Below are 17157 nucleotides of genomic sequence, written 5' to 3'. Positions count from 1 at the left end.
GATATGATTTGAATTGGTTATAGATTATATTCAAATCTCCTGATATGATAATGCTGTGTTTATAGATTTATATTCAAGCATTGAGATAGGAGAGTCATGGACAGAGTTGTCAAAACTAGACGTTCGATGTATCGACGCATAGGAGCAGACTTCCTCCGATTGTAGACATTCGATACAGATACGACCGAAGTCTAGGAGTAAGATGTACAGTTACCCCGATTGGGAGGGAAGGTAACAGACAGTGACGTCTTATTCACCCCGGGATCCCTAGAGTAGAGTCGAGTTGAATCAAGACATGATTTGAGTTGCCTTGCATGCTTATATAGATTGGTTTCATAGACTATGGAACCTATGATTTATGTTACATGCATGAAATTGTGTTTTATGATTTTATTATGCATATGCATGTATACATGTTTTATACTGGGATTTGTTCTCACCGGAGTTTCCGGCTGTTGTTATGTCTGTATGTGTGCATAACAACAGATGGGGCAGGATCTGGGTCACGACAGAGATGAGTTCGAGATAGCGTGGTGACTACGGGCGCAGAAGATGACTAGTGGCTGTATTTAGACTTGGACTACTTGTATTTTGGCATTGTGTATTAAACACTAGTTTGGAGTGATGTGTTAGAACAAGACTCGTTTATTATGTTTGTACATTATGTGTGATGTAAATTAATAAAGAAAGATTATGCTTAATAATAACATTTGATTTAATGCTAAAAAGGGAAAATTTGACCCACATTTTCTTACAGATCCATTTAATCCAGACATAATTGAGTTAGAGCCCGGGTCCCCACAATTTTCCATGCCAAAACTGTTCAGCCACCGAATACCAAACTGAACATCTCTCCTGATCTGTTTGTGAAGATCAAGAAGGAGATTGTGACTCAGTAGGCTGCTCCCAAGTCAGTTAAAAAGGCCAAGACTCTGGCACAGCTGAATACTAACAAGAGGAAACTGATCGTCAGTGGATCAGATTCTGAGGAAACACCCTTTCAGCTGATTACTAAGAAGAAAAGACTCTGAAGACAAAGTCAATGGCTAAGTTGGCATTTGTCCCTGCTGAGAGACTGAAGTCATCAGATGCTCAACAGCCTATTCAGGCTATTCCTTTGAAAGCTATTCCAGCTGATGAGATGAAGGAGTCAACAAAAGCTTCAGCTCCCTTGATCCAAATCAAACGACCTTCAATTCTTACTCCTGTTTGACCCAAGGGAATCATAATTCAGGAAAGAGTGGAAGCTACTCATTCTGGACTGAACATTCCACATATTCTTACTGATGAGAAAGGAAAAGGCAAGATGATTGAAGAGCCAAGGCCATCTAATGCCATTCAAACTCATATTGACCTCATATGGGAACAAGTCAATGCGTTTGCTGAATCAAAGTTGAATGTTTTTGATGCGTGGACTAGGTGCAGAACGCACAAATTTGCCAAACAGTTGAAAAAGAAGTCAAAGCTGAATACATTTATCAAGCTGGAGGCAACTGTTCTTAGAATGGTCAAGGCTGCAACAATAATTCAGGCTTTGGGGAGAAAGAACTTTTTTTTTATCAAATCAGAACCAAGAATTTGGACCAGCTGATTGAGAAATTGAAAACCAACTATATTCCCACAAGTCCAACTGCCTACAATGATCGAGCTCATACAGCTAGAAAATGATTTTAAGGCTCTGCAATCTCAGATAAAATTTTGGGAGCTGGATCAGGTACTGGTCAATCATGAAGGCACTTCAGAAGATGAAGAAGACGATTCGCCTTCTCAGCGTAGAGAGCCATCCCCTGAACAAGCTGCTGCTACAACTGAAGAGCCAGTTCAGGATGTGCCTCAATCTACTGCTGCTGATAATCAAATATACTCAGAAGCTGACTTGACACTTGAAAATATTGATGAAATCATTCAGTGAGTGGTAGAAAAATTTCAAGCAAATGCGCCTTCCACAGAATAGAATGATCTACCAACTGATCAAGCAGCTACAGAAACTCTTATCCTTGTTTCTGCTGAACAAGAGGTTCAAACTGATGTGCCTATTCTATCAAATGTTGAGCCAACTAAAGAAATTGTTGTCACTGAGGAAGCTCAGTTGCATATTGAAGAACCGCAGCAGAATTCAGTTGACCAACAGTCAGAACCATTAGTCACTGACCCTACAACTGAAACTACCGCAGATACGCAACTGAATCAGCAGGGCAGTCCATCTACTGCTCCTATTCAATCTTCTTCCCCTCCAGTTCAACAGGAAGTCAGTATGGAAGACGTGCCAGAGATGACACAAGAGGTAACAGAGGTTTCTGACCGAACTTTGGTGATATTTGATCAATCCACCAAGGAACAGGAACTAGGGACGTCTGGACCAGTATCTCCTCATCCTTCTTCAGACATGGATTTGGTCCTTGAAGAAATTCAGGACATTCAACTCAACATTTCCAAAATAATGCAAGTAATAAAGGAGATTCAAAGCACAAAGCTTTCTCATTCTCTGAATTTGAACTCCTCCAGTGAATTTAATTTAGGCAAACTGAAATCCATCCAAACAGCTGTGACTTCCATCACATTTGCAATCAACGAGCTCAAGAAGAACAGAGGCCTAGCTGAAATTCTTTCTGTTACTCAAGACTCAATCAGCAAGAGAGTTGAATCCATAGAACTATTTGTATCAAAGAAAATCGATTTGCTGCAGACTACCGTATTGACTGCTGTCAAAGACATTGCAGCTGATGTTAGGATTCTATCTCTCAAGGTCAATGTGCTTGACAGAAAGGGAGAAGCAGATAGGTTAATGAAAGAATAAGAGAGGATACAGTTGAAGACATTTTTTTATCAGTTATTAGTTGAAGACTATTTGTTTTCTTTGTATGAATCTGTACTTTAGAAATTATTTTATCTACAATGATTCAAAGAATTCTTTTACTTCAATGATCAGCTTATTATATTCTGAGTTTTGTCAATAACCAAAAATGGGGAAATTGTTGGAATACAAATTTCAGTGATTTGACAAACTAAGCTTCGAAACGTATTTTGAATAACTTATCAAAGGCATCGAGCTTAACTGATTCAAGAATTACAACTGTTAGTTGGCACTAGCTGAAGATTAATGCGTACCATCTATAAATTATACACATCATCAGCTGAAGCAGAAATATAACTGACTGATCAGTTGGGTACTGATCAGTTGAAACAAAGCAGTTATGAGTTTTCCAGCAAAGTATCTTTCAGCTGGTCCCTCAGCTGTACATGTCATCAGTTGAGAACGACAACCGACAAATAATACAACAGACTGTAACTAGTAGTGGGCGTCGCATTTCGGAGATTGCAGTGTACGATTGTCAGAATATATCGACGTGACTATCAACGGATATAAAGTTTCAAATGATATTTAATATTACCGTTGAGAGCGAAGCCAATAAATAGGTGAAGAGAGCAGTTGAGAAAAATAACACGCGAACTACTATTCAATTCAAGCTTTCTGTTACTCTGTTAAAATCACAACTCGCATTCAGATATCAAAGCTCACTCTTATAAATTTTATCAATAGCAATCAAGGCTACATTTACGAGCTTACTAGCACCTTGAAATCTTTGTTAGATTTATTCAGTTGTGTTGTATTCAGTCACGCACTGTTAAAGCACTTGTCAACTAAGAGTTTCAGTTTGGCAGTGTTAAGACCAAACTGAAGTGGGTCAGTACAAGGTTTGTATTCGATCAAAGTCTTTTCGGTAATATCCTATCTTCGTGATAGAAGGGGTGACGTAGGAGTTATTCTATTCTCCGAACATCCAGAAACAAATCTTGTGTTTTATATTTCAGTTATTCTATCTTTCAGACAGTTTATTTCCGCAATTGTTTTTCAGTTAAACTGATTGTTAGTATCAGTTCTAACGAAAATGAACCCTTTACTCGAAAAGAATACATAATCAGTGAGTGTTTATTCAACCCCACCTTCTAAACACTTCTCACCTTTGTAACCGATCCTTTCAATAAGTGATGCATGCCGAGGAGGCAGAGGCTAAGCCCGACTCTACTTTGATCACCGGAAGGTTATATATTTCAGGTGTAGCCACGTATGCATTGCTGGATTTCGGAGCAACACATTCGTTTATATCCGAATCTTTTTTCAAGTGACTAGAAGTGATACCAGTGGCGATGGATTCAGGATTCAGATTACCGATTCCATCCGGGGATCAAATGTTAACCTCCTAAATAGTGAAGAAATTGGAGCTTCGGTTACAGAAAAATGTAGTGCAGGCAGACTTGATTTTACTACTGTTGTCGGAGTTTGATATTATTCTGGGCATGGACTGGCTTTCTTCTAACGGAGCTGTCATATATTTTCGACGGAGGTCAGTATTTGTCCGACCGTTCATCGGTAATCCATTTATAATTGAGGCACCCAGACATCAGCAGATGCCACACATAATTTCTTGCAAATGTGCAAGGAAGATCATGAGGAGAGGCTGCCAGGCGTTTTTGGCGAGCATTATGACAGTGTCAGAGCCAGTCAGTCAGAGGTTATAGGAGATCGAAGTAGTCAAGGACTTCCCCATTGTTTTCGTAGACGATGTTTCAAGCATTCCACAGGACAGGGAGGTGGACTTTTCTGTCGAGCTTATGCCAGGTATAGTACCGATTTTGTGTGGACCCATACGCAAATTCATTTCTTAATCGTTCCTGGGAATAATTGGATCAATTTAATAAACTGGGTCTAAATTTTTTTTATATACAAATGCGGAACATAACATAATCAGTCTGACATACATGTCAGAAATAAAAAGTACAAGTCATGTACTACAGTATGTCATAACAAACTACTGTTCTTTCACTACATATCAGATAATGAAAACAACTCTACTTCTGGGTCTGAATCTCCATGCTAAATTGTCCTCTCTCATCCTCTTCTCGACCCTGATCCTGTCCCACCTGTTGTTATGCACACAAACAAATACAACAACAGCCGGATAACTCCAGTGAGAATAACATTCCCAGTGTCTTGGCATATCCGCCAAAGACTTGGCATCTCCGCCAAAGATGAATTGATACAAAACTGTAAATCAAACTAGTGACTCATCAACTCAGACACGACTAATTTCTAATATAGGTATCCCGGTTCCTGGACATGGGCACAATATACCAAATATCCGCAATAGAAGCTGATATTCTCCTACGCAACATCGATATAAACCAAACATCCAGTGTCTTGGCATATCCGCCAAAGACTTGGCATCTCCGCCAAAGACTAGGCACCTCCGCCCATGACTCAATACATGCTTTGCTCTAACTCAGTTGACTAAGCATATCAATCTCATGAATTGCAAACATCATAGCAATAAAATAAAGTATGTGATTTTGGGAAACTCCAGTCGAATCCGACTCAAGTCAAATCTCCCGGTTCAACATTGATTTATACCTTTTGTTCGTTGGGTTCTGGCTCTATCGAAGTCTTGAATTTGAATCTGTCAGTACTCAATCTAGCAATGATAATATCGAGGAGTACAATATCAATATATCACTCAAATCAATATTGGATATAATCAGAACTCATTCTAATTCTGTTTCAACGGCATAATTGCAAAATGTCAATATATTCAGCAATACAAATATCATTAGATATCAATCTCAACTCATAATCGATCGACAAACATAATCTAATATCAAATCTGTATAATCTCAATCAATTCAATTCTGATAAATCATAACAATTTCATAAGGCATCTGTTCTTCAATCCGGTTTCGATTATACGATGTCTCACCAGATATCAATATCATATTTTCAAATCATAACAAAACATAGTAAAACTTAAGTCCGTGTGAAGCCTGTGTCGAAAGGAACACAGTACTATTTTCTGATTGAAGATTAGACGGGCGGATTCTTCGCAAATCGAATTTCTTAGTATGTAACTTGAGAAGTTCTAAAGTTCATGGTCATTTTCCTGGAAATCTGAATGAATTAAATGAAGATTATACACATATCTATTGCATGTTCAAGCCATGTGGCTCATTATTTCTGTTGCAGGTCTCGCGCATATGCGCGACCCTCCTCAGCGCGTGTCTTCTCAGCAGCTCGCGCACATGCGTGCACCATCGCCGTGCATATGCGCGAGACCTACTGTCTCGTCTGCAAATTCTCGAGCATATGCGCGCACACCCTTTGTGCATATGCGCGAGGTTCTCTTCCCATCTCGAGCATATGTGCGCCTCCTGGTCGTGCATATGCGCGAGGGGTTCTGTCCTCGCGCGTATCTCGTGTCTTCTCTCGTCTTTTCGGATCTGATCCTTTCCGTCTATAATCACATCAATTATCAATAAATCATTTCAGATTACAATAACAAAATTCTCGGGCATTACATTTCTCCCCACCTAAGATACGATTTTGTCCCCGAAATCACAGGTAATCAGATCATATCAGAAAGAAATGTATAACAGAAGCTAATCAGAAAACTCACATCAATGAAATAACTCTGGGAATTTCCATCTCATATCTGACTCAGTCTCCCAGGTAGCTTCTTCGATGCCATGACGACTCCACTGAACTTTTACAAGTGGAATATTCTTCGTTCTGAGCTGTTTTTCTTTACGATCGAGAATCTGGATCGGCTTCTGGAAGTAACTCAGTGTCTCATCAAGTTCGGCCTCATCTGGCTGAATAATATGGAATGCATCGGAATATACTTCCGCAATAACGATACATGAAAGACATCATGTATTCCAGAGATAGAAGGCGGTAATGAGAGTCGATAGGCACGATCTCCTATCTTCTCGAGAATCTCATATGGCCCAATGTAACGTGGAGACCTCTTCCCTTTCTGGCCAAATCTAACAACGCCTCTGAACGGAGAAATTTTCAGAAATACTCCGTCTCCTGCCTCAAATACCAATGGTCTATGTCGAACGTTGGCATATTTGGCCTGTCTGTCTTGAGCTGTCTTCATTCTCTTCTGAATCTGCTTCACTTTCTCTGTCAACTCTCGAATCATATCAGGTCCAATCTCAGGTACCTCAGATATATCGTCTCAATACAGAGGGGATCTGCACTTTTTGCCATAGAACGTTTATACGGTGCAGCCTCTATACTCGTCTGATAGATGTTGTTGTACGAAAACTCACAAAGTGCCAATGAATCTTGCCAACTACTGCCAAAATCTAGCACTATATCTCTAAGCATATCCTCCAGTGTCTGGATAGTTCGTTCTGACTGTCCGTCGATCTGAGGATGATATGCGGTACTAAGATGTAACTTCGTACCTAGAGCCTGCTGCAAACTGTGCCAAAAGTAAGAAGTAAACCGAGGATCACAGTCTGATACAATCGACTTCGGCACTCCGTGCAATCTGACCACTTCTCTGACATAGATCTCTGCCATCTGGTCATGTCTGTACGTCATCTTGTACGGAATAAAAAATTCTGATTTGGTCAATCTTTCAATCACGACCCAAATCGCATCACAACCTCGGAGGAACATGGTAGCTTCGTCACAATGTCCATGGAAATGTGATCCCATTTCCATTCAGGAATGGATAACTCTGTAATAGACCTCCTGATTTCTTTCTTCCCGCTTTTACCTGTTGGCAATTCAGACACTTGGATACAAATTCAGCAGTATCAGCTTTCATCTGTTTCCACCAAAATTTTCTTTTCAAATCATTGTACATTTTTCTGCCACGAGGATGAATACTGAATCAACTGCTATGTGCTTATGACAATATCTGTCGTTTCAAATCTAAAACATATGGTACAACAAGACGGTTATTCACATATAAAACACTGTCACGAATCCGATACTATGATTGATGCCCTACTCTGACCATTGATATCGAGTTCTTCACATTCTGATCAACTTTCTGAGCCGTTTTAATTCTAAAAATCATCTCTGGTTCGACTCGAATGGCATAAAGTCGCAACGGTCTACAATCTGTTTCAAATACCAATCCATACAAACAGCAATCTTCAATCAAATTCGAAATACCAATCGTCGATAAGGATAAAGAACATACCTTATGACTCAGTGCATCAGCTGCTGCATTGGACTTTCCAGGATAGTACTTGATTTCACAATAAAAGTCTTTAAGCAAATCAAGCCATCTTCGCTGCCTCATATTCAGCTCTGACTGTGAAAACATATATTTCAAGCTTTTATAATCAGAATAGATCTCAAACTTTTGACCGTATAGGTAATGTCGCCATATATTCAGTGCAAAGACTATGGCCGCCAATTCAAGATCATGAATTGGGTAGCGAGTCTCATGTGGTTTCAACTGTCTCGAAGCATAGGCAATCACATGTCCCCGCTGAATCAAAACACAACCCAATCCTCTGTGAGAAGCGTCACAATAAACAACAAAATCACCAGTACCTGAGGAGATAGTAAACACCGGAGCACTGGTCAATCTCTTCATCAATTCAAGGAAACTGGATTCACATTCTTCTGACCTAACAAACGGTGCATTCTTCTGAGTCACTTGCGTAATAGGTTTAGCAATACTCGAAAAATATTTAATGAATCATCAGTAATAGCCTGCTAAACCCATTAAACTGCGTATCTCTGGCACAGATGTTGGTCTCGGCCAACTGATCACGGCCTCAAATTTGCTGGGATCAATAGAAATACCGTCTCCAGATATGATGGGTCCCAAAAACACAACCTGTCTCAGCCAAAATTCACATTTCGAAAGCTTGGCATACAATTTCTCAGCCCTCAGAATTTTCAACATAGTTCTCAGATCCTCATCATGATCAATCATATTCTTCGAATAAATCAGAATATCATCAATAAATATAATCACAAAATCATCAAGATACTTCTGAAATACACGGTCCATCAGACCCATAAATACAGCTGGAGCATTTGTTAAACCGAACGACATGACAATAAACTCATAATGTCCATACCTGGTCCTAAAAGTTGTCTTCGAGATATCAGAATCTCTGACTCTCAGCTGATGATATCCAGATCTCAAATCGATCTTGGAATAAACAGAAGAACCCTGCAACTGATCAAATAAATCATCGTTATGAGGCAAAGGATATTGCTCTTTACCATAGCCTTGTTCAGTTGCCGGTAGTCAATGCGAAGTCTCATTGAACCGTCCTTCTTTCTCACAAACTGTACTGGAGCACCCCAAGGAGAAACACTCGGTTTGATGTATCCCTTGGCCAGTAAATCTTCTAACTGCTATTTTAACTCTTTCAGTTTGATCGGTGCCATTCGGTACGGAGTTCTATAAATAGGAACTATACCTGGTACCAATTCAATGCTGAAATCTATCTCTCTGACTGGAGGCAATCTCGGAATCTCATCTGAGAAAACATCAGCAAATTCACATACCACTGGCAGGTCTACCAATGATGGACTCGACTTCAGTACATCTACTGAATAGACAAGGAATCCCTCTACTCCTTTTATATAATAATCGAGTCATAGAAATAACAGATATCAAAGAAATTCTAGCTTTAGAACCCTTACCGTAGAATTTTCATTCTTCAGCCATCTCAGGTCTGAATCTCACAACTTATGGAAACAATCAACGCTTGCTCTGTACTTGGTCAGCATATCAATACCGATAATACAGCCAAAATCAGACAACTAACTCAATCTCATGACCATCATACTGTAGCATACAATGTTTAACAGAATTCACTGATATCAAACATTTCTCAAAAGGAGAAGAAACAGATACTACAACAGATAATGACTCAACAGGCAAAGCATGAATCAATGCAAATCTTTCAGATATAAATATATGAGATGCACCTGTATCAATCAATATGTAAGCAGGGTAACCACAAAGAGAACAGTTACATGTAACAACATCAATGGTTCTTCATGTGCCTGTTCTTCAGTCAAAGCAAATACTCTAGCCTATTGTCTAGGAGGTTGGCTAACTGTTTGGCTTACTCCTGGCCTTGGCTGTGACTGGGCTGGTGCTGGCTGGAATGTGTGAACAGTAGATGATCGTCTATCAGGCTGTGCCACTGATCTAGATGATTCTTCTCCCTGGGATCCCTGGGAACCTCTCTGTGGACATACTCTAGCAAAATTTCCCTGCTACCTGAAAATGCGGCAACTACCAAGTACTCCTTGGCATTGCTATGTGGGATGTCTCCCTCCACAAGTCGTGCAATAAGTCCCTGTACTACTCTGGCTCTGTCGGGAACCACTGGAGCTAGATGAACTACTACCAGGCCTCTTGAACTGTTTTCCTCGGGCTTTTAGATAGTCTTTCTTCCCACCACTGCTGCTGCCACTCTCAAATCTAGGAGCGGGTTTCTATGGTCTCGGTGCTGGAGGAACATACGAATCACCTTTCTGTCTCATCAGACCCGCTTCTGCTCCTTTGGCTTTATTCAGGGAATCAGCAAAATTATTCGGTCGCACGGTATTCACCAATGTAAAAATCTCTGGATTCAGCCCATTGATGAACTGATCAGCAACAGATTCGTCATTCTCGGCCACGTGTGGAGCAAAACGTAGCAAGGTAGAGAACTTGGCCACATATTCTTCAATGTTCAACTGACCCTGTCTCAAATTTGAAAACTCTGAACCCTTGTCTTTTTTGTACGATACTGGAAAGAATCTTTGATAAAATTCACTCTTAAATATATTCCAAGCAATATTAGTACCTCGATGCTCCAACGCTCTCTTTGTCGTGATCCACCAATTTTTCGCAACATCATGCAATTGGTGCCCAATCAATCAGACTCTTCGTTCATCTGAATAATCCAATGAATCGAACAACATCTCAATGTCATCTAGCCAAATCTCACAGTCAACTGAAGTCTCAGTGCCTCTCAGTGTCGGTGGTTTGAACGACTGAAATCTCTTCAGTAGTGTTTCTATCGGTGTTGCGGTCACATCCATTGGATTTGCAGAAGTACTGCCCTATTCTGGGATTCTTTGAGGAGGCATATTTGATTATCAAAAGGGTTAGTACTCAAATCTGACAAATCTGTCTCAGTCCCTTTCTGATCATCTTACCTCTGGTCAAGAATCGGTTCTGATTCATTCTCAAATAATACATATTTCCAATCAAATCAGATAATCAGGTAAACATGTATTAAAGCAGTAAAACAAGCTAGCATTAGAATGCAAGGAAGAAAACGCAATCTACCCCGCTCACTAACTTCTATAACAGTCTAAGGAACCTGCTGTTCTGGAACCTACTGCTCTGATACCACCTGCTGTGGGGACCCGGACGCTAATTCATTTCTTAATCGTTCCTGGGAATAATTGGATCAATTTAATAAACTAAGTCTAAAGTTTTTTTTTGTACAAATGCGGAACATAACATAATCAGTATGATATACATGTCAGAAATAAAAGTACAAGTCTTGTACTATAGTATGTCATAACAAACTACTGTTCTTTTACTACATATCAGATAATGAAAACAACTCTATTTCTGGGATCGAATCTCCAATCTAAATTGTCCTCTCTCATCCTCTTCTCGACCCTGATCCATTCCTACCTGTTGTCATGCACACATACAAACACAACAACAGCCGGATAACTCCGGTGAGAATAACATTCCCAGTATAATCAACGTATACATGCAATCATATAAAAAGATATAAAAGCATGAAATAGATATAAATAACATGTATCATAATCGGAAAACATGAATCGATATAAAACTGTAAATCAAACTAATGACTCATCATCTCAGACTCGACTCATTTCTAATCTAGTGATCCCGGTTCCTTGACATTGGCACAATATACCGAATCTCTGCAATAGAAGCCGATATGCTCCTACGCAACATCAATATAAACCAAACATCCAGTGTCTCGGCATATCCGCCAAAGACTTGGCATCTCCGCCAAAGACTAGGTACCTCCGCCCATGACTCAATACATGCTTTGCTATAACTCAATAGACTAAGCATATCAATCTCTGGAATTGCAAACATCAATGCAATAAAATAAAAGTATGTGATTTTGGGAAACTCAAGTAAAATCTGACTCAATTCGCATCTCCCGGTTCAACATTGATTATACCTTTCGTTCGTTGGGTTCTGGCTCTATCGAAGTCTTGAATTCGAATATGTCTGTACTCAATCTGGCAATGATAATATCGAGGAGTACAATATCAATATATCACTCAAATCAATACCGGATATAATCAGAGCTCATTCTAATTCTGTTTCAACAGCATAGCTGCACAATCTCAATATATCAGGAATACAAATATCACCAGATATCAATCTCAAATCATGATCGATCGACAAACATAATCTGATATTAAGTTTCTATAATCTCAATCAATTCAATTCTGATAAATCATAACAATTTCATACAACATATGTTCTCTTCTATTCGGTTTCGATTATACGATGTCTAATATAGCAAGAACACCATATATCAATCATGTCTGATTCCTTCAATATTATATTTTCAAATCATAACAAAACATAGTAAAACTTACGTCCGTGTGAAGCTTGTGTCGAGAGGAACACAGTACTATTTTCGGATCGAAGATTAGACGGGAGGATTCTTCATAAATCAAATTTCTGAATATGTAACTTGAGAAGTTCTAAAGCTCTCGGTCCTTTTCCTGGAAATCTGAATGAAGGAAATGAAGATTATACACATATCTATTGAATGTCCAAGCCATGTGGCTCAGTATTTGTGATGCACGTCTCGCATATGCGCGACCCTCCTATGTGCATATCGCGCATATGAGCGAGACATTTTGTCTCGGCGCGTGTCTTCTCGGCAGCTCGTGCATATGCATGCACCATCGCCGCACATATGTGCGAAACCTACTGTCTCGGCTGCACATGCTCGCGCATATGAGTGCACACCCTTTGCGCATATGCGCGAGGTTCTCTGCCCATCTTGTGCATATGCGTGCCTCCTGGTCGCGCATATGCGCGAGGGGTTCTGTCCTCGCACATATCTCGTGTCTTCTCTCGTCTTTCCTGGTCTGATCCTTTCCGTCTATAATCACATCAATTATCAATAAATCATTTCAGATTACAATAACAAAATTCTCGGGCATTACAGATTTCTAAGGCACCCTATCTTCTAGCACCTGCAGAGTTGAAAGAACTAAAAGATCAGATTCAGGACTTATTAGATAAGGGTTTCATTCACCCTAGCCTTTCCCCATGGGGCGCACCGGTATTGTTTCTAAGAAGAAGGATGGCAGCATGCGGCTTTGCATTGACTACAGAGAGCTGAACCGCATCACATTAAAAAAAACTATCACTGCCCAGGATTGAGGATTTATTTGATCAGATTCAGGGAGCATCAGTATTCTCAAAGATAGATCTCCGATCTGGATATCATCACCTAAAAGAAAGAGAGTCTGACGTGCACAAGACGGCGTTCAGGATGCGTTATAGGCACTATTAGTTTTTAACGATGCTCTTCGGTCTGACTAAAGCGCCAGCGATCTTCATGGTTCTCATGAATCGCATGTTTCAGCCATATTTGGATCAGTTAGTCATAGTTTTCATTGACGACATCCTGATCTATTCAAAGAGCAAAGAGGATCACAGTCAACATCTGAAGACTTTGTTGAAGACTTTATAGGATAGACGACTGTATGCCAAGTTCAGTAAGTGTGAGTTCTGACCAGACAGAGTGGCATTCTTGGGCCACATTGTATCTCGGGATGGTATAGAGGTCGACCCCAGTAAAGTTGAGGCAGTCAGAGATTGGTCGGTGCCTAAGAGCGGGCCGGTGCCTAAGAGCGTGACAGAGATCAGTAGCTTCTTGGGACTGGCTGGATATTATAGGAAGTTTATTCGGGGCTTCTATTCTATTGCGGTGCCTATGACCGCCTTGTCAAAAAATAATGACAAGTTTATTTGGGGACCTAAGTTCCAGGAAATTTTTGACAGGTTGAAGCTGGAGCTGGCCACAACACCAGTTCTAGCTATGCCATCATGGCAAGGAGATTTTGTGGTATATACAGATTCTTTGAATCTCAGTTTGGGCGCAATGTTGATGCAGCATGATAGAGTTATAGCTTATATGTCCCGACAGTCGAAGGTCAATGGGCATAATTATCTGACTCACGAACTCGAGTTAGCAGCAGTGATTTTCACCTTGAAGATTTGGAAACATTACTTGTATGGGGAGAAATGCAGGATTTTCACTAACTACAAGAGCCTGAAGTAAACAAAAAAGAGCTGAACATGAGACAACGGAGGTGGCTAGAGCTAGTGAACGATTATGACTGCAACATTAGATACCATCCGGGTAAGGCTAATGTAGTTGCATATGCCTTGAGCAGGAAGACTGCAGTGATCACTCAGTTGTCAGTACAGAGACTGTTGCAATTAGAGATCCAGTGGTTTGAGCTTGCAATTTATCGCCAGGGGCAGCGCCCCTAGTCTTTCTACCCTGACAGTGCAGTTGACACCGAGAGACAGAATTTGGGTAGGGCAAACTTCTGACAAGCAGTTACAAAAATTGAGGCTAAGGGCAGGAGGTTGTATACAGTTGTCGATGGCATAGTCAGATATAGGGACCGACTATTGGTTCCTAGCAGTGATTCCCCGAGAGCAGATATCTTGAGAGAGGCTCATAGCACCCCGTACTCAATACATCCAAGGAGTACGAAGATGAATAAGGATCTTGGTGTTCGGGCATGAAGCGAGATATTCTGCGTTTTGTCTCAGAGTGCTTGACGTGTTAGCAGGTCAAGGCACAGCATCAGAGACCTGCATGGAAGCTGAGACCACTCCCTATTCCTGAGTAGAAATGGGAGAATATTACTATGGACTTTGTGACGGGACTTCCGGGGACAATTGGAGGACATAATTCCATATGGGTGATAGTTGATCGTCTCACTAAGCAGCTCACTTTCCACCGATCAAGAAGACTTTCACCATGACTTAGTATGCAAAGCTGTATACCAGATATATAGTCAGACCGCATGGGATTCCAGTGCCCATCATGTCAGACATGGACCTGAGGTTCATGTCTGCATTCTAGAAGAGTCTGTATCAGGAATTAGGTACTAAGCTGCTATTAAGTACTGCCATCCATTCTCAGACTGACAGACAATCAGAGAGGGTGATTCAGATCTTGGAGGACCTACTCAGAGCTTGCATGATCGAATTCTAGGGAATCTGGGAGCCGAACCTACCTCTCGTGGAGTTCACGTACAACAACAGTTATCAGGCTTCCAATGGCATAGCGCCATATGAGGCATTGTACGGGAGGAAGTGTAGGTCGTCAGTTTATTGGGACGAGGTAGGAGAGAGGGCTGAATTGGGACCAGATATTGTCAATCACACTGCGGAGTTAGTGGTCAAGATCCGGGACAAGATGAAGAGCACTCAGAGCCGATAGAAGAGTTATGCAGATCAACGGCGCAGAGATCTTGAGATTGCCGTAGGGAATCATGTGTTCATGAAAGTTTCACCGATGATGAAACGTCTGCTATTCGTTTTCTTAAAACGTGCTAGAATTTTTTTTCTCCATAATTAAAAATATACATATATATATAAATACTTTAAAATATCTTGTCACCATTTTAAAATAAACATCCAACTACCATTCAAAAATCCAAAGGAAAATATTTTAAAGCATAAAATCGTCAAACGTTTTACCAACCTAAAAACATTATTTGAAAAGTATAGCCCATACTATAACCTCTCAAAAACAACTCATATCATAAATAAAAAGTCGTAAAAATATCTTGAACATAACTTAAAATCATAAATCATAACTAGTGCGGAAAACTAGCGTCGGTTCTCGGGTTATTTGCACCTTCAGTCTAGCAAAGTCAACCAATAAGACCTCCATAACATTTTTATCACAATCACTTGCATCAATCACACCTAGTGAGTCTAAAGACTCAACACACCATAATCTTGATAACAAGTAATACATATACAAATCACATGCATCGTAAAAATACTTGTACTTAAAATATCATTTTCATGAAGATGCATAAACTAAAAGCATAACATTTTGGTAAACATTTTGATGATGCATAAAAAAATTTTCATACACATTTTCATATAAACATAATATTCATATCAACATATCCATATTGGTATCAACATATTCATATTCGTATCAACATATTCATATTCTTGTTCATGTTTTGTTAAATTCAGATCGTGATTTTGACTCGCATTCTTAAACGTAATGGGCGATGGATCCATCTAATGTAACCACAGTACTGGGCGGTGGGGGACACCAGCAACACTCTCACCAGGTCAACTAGGCCCTGCCATTACGTATTAACATATCATGTCATTGGAAATACGATCGTCGGGGCTCCTCTGGGGTCTTTTCCCATAAATGGGCTCTCTCTGGGGCCTTCTCTCCTCACGACATCTCCAATCATATCATCATATTCGTATCAACAGAAACACGATCGTCGGGCTCCCACTGGGACCATAACCCTCACGATATTTCCAACATATTTTATTCACAATCCCTTCACGTCCTTCAACATTTCGTATTTCCATCACTTAATAAAAACATGCATGTAATATCTTTTTATTTTGAAACCAAGCATGGAACATATCTGTTGGAAACTTAATTCCAGTGTTTTGACAAAAAGACTTACCAACTGAACTAAGCAACTGAACTGATCATCAACTGAACACGTCATCTGCTGAACTTAGTTAACTGATCGATACAACTGGAGTTCATTCTCGTCAACTGATTCCTTACCAGCTGATCTCTCAGCAGTACACGTCATCAGTTGAAATCGACAACCGACAAAATATTACATATACCTGCAACTAGTAGTGTAACGCCGCATTACAGAATGAACAGAGTACGATTGTCAGAATATATCGACGTGGCAATCAACGGTTAGAATATTCAAACATTCTTTAATGTTACCGTTGAGAGGAGAGCCTATAAATAGTTGAAGACAGCAACTGAAGAAACACCCCGACTTTCAGTTATCTCATTTCACTTGCTGTTACGTTGCAAAAATATTTACTTGCATTCAGAAATCAAAGCTCACGCTTATCAGTCATATCAGTAGTATTCAAGACTACATTCTCGAGCTTAAATAGCACTTTGTAATCGTTAATAGATTTTCTAAGTTGTGCTAAGATCAGTTACGATCTATAAAAATGTTGTATACTAAGAGTTTCAGTTTTTGCAAAGTGATAAGTCCAAACTGAAGTGGGTCAGTACAGTGTCGTGTATTTGATCAAAGTCTTTTAGTGGATATCC

This window comes from Primulina eburnea, chromosome 11 (assembly GCF_022965805.1).
Source record: "Primulina eburnea isolate SZY01 chromosome 11, ASM2296580v1, whole genome shotgun sequence".
Taxonomy (NCBI): domain Eukaryota; kingdom Viridiplantae; phylum Streptophyta; class Magnoliopsida; order Lamiales; family Gesneriaceae; genus Primulina; species Primulina eburnea.
This window is presented reverse-complemented; position numbering follows the sequence as displayed.